Source organism: Lepisosteus platostomus, chromosome 5 (genome assembly GCF_059453375.1).
Source record: "Lepisosteus platostomus isolate fLepPlt1 chromosome 5, fLepPlt1.hap1, whole genome shotgun sequence".
Lineage (NCBI taxonomy): Eukaryota > Metazoa > Chordata > Actinopteri > Semionotiformes > Lepisosteidae > Lepisosteus > Lepisosteus platostomus.
The window spans coordinates 52,031,120-52,034,550 of NC_142615.1; the positions used below are offsets into that span (position 1 = coordinate 52,031,120).

Here is a 3,431-nt window from a genome sequence, read left to right on the forward strand (position 1 = left end):
AATGCTGTGGCACATTAAGCCGTTTTGTTTATCGGTTGTAAGGATTGAGGAGCGTACTACAAATCGAGCAAGCGAAAAGAAAATTAAACAGGAGTCACTTTTTGGATTGCTAATCCATTGTGCTCTGCTCGTCTAGGTTCAAATCCCATCCTTGTCATGGTTAAGGCCTGAGACGTGTGTTTTTTCTAAACGGTGTTTGCATTTGTTTCCTCTTCTACTCCTGTACTGGAGCAGTAATATTTCTAGCGGTGGACGTACATGGTATCACAGGCTGACAGCAGGAACACGTGGCCACAAGCTGCAGTACATTGGTTTGGGAACAGCAATAACTTTCCTGTGGAGACAGGTGCGCCGGAATTAATACAGCGCTTTCGAGCGGAAAGAGTAACAAGAACTGACTTAAACTTACCAGTTATGTTTAATAGCTTAAAACACAAAACCAACCTCTTCAGTGGTTGAATCTAAATTACAGAAGCCAATGCTGCCATCAAGGAAAAAAAAAATCTTGAGTTATGTAGTTTTGAGACTAAATATCTGACTTTCAGTTTGAAGCGGTAGAATGGATTCCAGGTCACATTCGTTCTTAATTCATATATATAAGTGTGATAATGGTTAAAACTGTGTTTACATGAGGAACAAACGGTAACCTTTTCATTCCGAGAAGAAAGTCAGTCTGTATGCATTTCTCAGCGTGCACATTATCAGGAACACTAAACCCACAGTGCCAGCAAACCTTTCGATAGTCTGTAGGTACTGCCATTGCAAATGTAACAGGTTGTTCATACACACACATGATATCGTTGCTATCTCGCAATTAGGAGATAATTTTGTATTTCTTAATTAGGAGAATTCTGGATTTTTTTCCTTGGTGGCAACAATGCACTTCCGCAATAAATCATAGACTCTGCTTTCAAAATAGCTGCACCAGGCACTTGGACACAGATAAACAAAGGGATTTAAAATTCAGGAATATGAATGGTCAATTGCTTACAGTTGGGTTTTTTACGTTTCGTATTTAGCGAGTTGTATATCAATCTTTTAACAATTCATTAAAATGCTAACAACATATAAATATATAAAATAAAAACAACAGCACCGTTAAATGCTGGGGAAACGGGTAGTTTTTTTTTTACAATCAAATGCCAATCTCTAATGCTGTGTGTGAGAGCTTACGTAACTTTCCTTTTCTCACATTTTCTAACGACTATTCCTAAGGTGCACCCTGTCAACTCCTAATACTTTTTAAAAGTCTGCCTGCATGTTTGATTATTGTCGTTTTATTTAGAAAAAGTTCAATATTGATCATAACTAAAGAAAATTATGATTAAGAATAAAAATGATTGTATGAGAAGCAGGAGGAATCGCTTCTCTCCTATGGAGCATGAGCTGAATCAGGAGTGAGACATTTCGTATGCTCGTGCATATGTCAACGCCTGACCTACATCGTAAAACTAAAACTAAATTAAAAACTAACATTAAGTTGTCAGAGACATTCATTTATATACAAACAAGAGACAAAGTAATAATTCTACATTTACTTATCCTACACTGATCAGACTAATTGAAATGTATGAAAGCCCGTTTCCGCGCTATGGTATCTCAGAATTCCGACAGCTGGCAAGGCCTGGGTTCTAGCCAATGCAGTGAACTAGGGTGGGAGCGGCGAAGGCACAAGCCCTAGAACCCGAATCCGTTACAATAACAAAAGGACAGACAATGAAATATGGCTATTTCGAAGTCGCAAATGTGAGATATAAAGTCGCAATTCTGAGATACTAAGTCGCAATTCTGAGTTGATAAGTCGGAATTCTGAGTTGATAAGTCGCAATTCTGTGATACCATAGCGCGTTTTTTTTACTCCCTGGCGGAAACGGGCTTCCATAGGTTCTCAGTGCTGCGAAGCAAAACCAATCTCCGAAAAATCATACAATTATTATCAGATCATGTCAAAAGCTGATCAGTATTTCTTTACTGGGAAGCAAATAAATGCTTGTATTACACATTTTAATGTGACATGCAATTACACGTGAAAAATAGTAAAATTATTTTCATTGCGGTACATGTTGATAGAACACCCTCCTCGATAAATGAAAGTGTGGACGGACGTGTCGCATGTTCCGTACTCTGTCTGGCAGCGAGTTTAACACACTGTCCTCGTAAATTAGAAACTAATTGAACAATAAATTCATCTGAGCCAAATCTACACGTGTGGGTGATTTAATTCTGTCTAAATTGCGTGGAACTCCTCTGCTGAGGTCGGATACACACGGGAAAGTGTTCAGGCGGCTTCACGGAGTCCCGCCTCAGACTGGAAGCAGGTTCTAATTAGACGCTGAGAACAATCCGGGTCTCTGTGTGTAATTGATTGTGTTGATTGAGCGGTAGTGTGACCAGGTGTGCGGTAGCAGGTCCTGCCAGTATAAAAACCTAGTCACCGCGTTCACACTTTATGCTCTCTTGCTTCAACACAGTTTGGTGGTTTACTTGTCTTACTCCTGTAACAGTTTAGCGGGACGTCAATTTGGCGATGCGCTCGTTTCTCTTTGTGCTGTGCCTGTGCGCAGGGGCTGGGCTCTCGGGAATTAGCGGTCCAGGCCAACTTCCCGGCTCTCGAAGACGCAGCCCAGTCCTTAGTTAGTCATGGAAGAAAACAGAGAAGAGGTCGGAGTGGCCTCTGTAGTTCATCAACGATTCAGTCAGGCAGTACTCCTCTGTTAAGCGCCGTTTGTTCACATCGATTTGGTTTTTTTTTGCCTTCATTCGTGCAAGTAGTAAAAGCAGACGCCCCTATTCTGCCGTGACCCGGATTCGAACCGGGGTTGTTGCGGCCACAACGCAAAGTACTGACCACTATACGATCACGGCGAGTTACAGAGACACACACAGCTCCGACCTTTTCCGCCCCTGAATAGGATTGGTGAATTGAATAGCATTCAATTCACATCGAATATCACTGGCGAAGCTCAGCGCTGGTTACTACGGTTTCGCACAGTTTCCGTAGTATACTGGTTATCACGTTCGCCACACACGCGAAAGGTCCCCGGTTCGAAACAGATCGGCTTCTTTTGTCGCCACGCACACTGTTTGGGGATTTGCCTAGTGCTGTGATCGAACAGACCCACTCACCTCTTAGTGTGGCGGGATCTGCACAGTGCATGTCGCAGCGCTTCCTGCTTTCACTTCAATGCGCATCCTTTTGTCGAGTCGTGTGCCGTGCAGATGCTCTGAAAGCGAGAGCAATGAAAAGGTGTATGGCGCTGTGAAAGGAAACACAGAGAAGTGAAAGCCAGTCCTTTCTCTAAGGAGGTAGAAGAACAGCGACTCCCTGTCAGGGAATCGAACCCCGGTCTCCCGCGTGACAGGCGGGGATACTCACCACTATAATAACGAGGAAGACATCACTTTTTTTCGACCACCGGCATCGTCTCCCG

General features: G+C 42.8%; 1 non-coding gene across 1 annotated transcript; it reads right to left on the reverse strand.

Moving 5' to 3' along the window:
• Positions 1-2,793: 2,793 nt before the first annotated feature.
• On the reverse strand, positions 2,794-2,865 carry trnah-gug (transfer RNA histidin (anticodon GUG)). Its single transcript has one exon. It is a non-coding gene; the product is annotated as a tRNA-His (tRNA).
• Between the last annotated feature and the right edge of the window lie 566 nt (positions 2,866-3,431).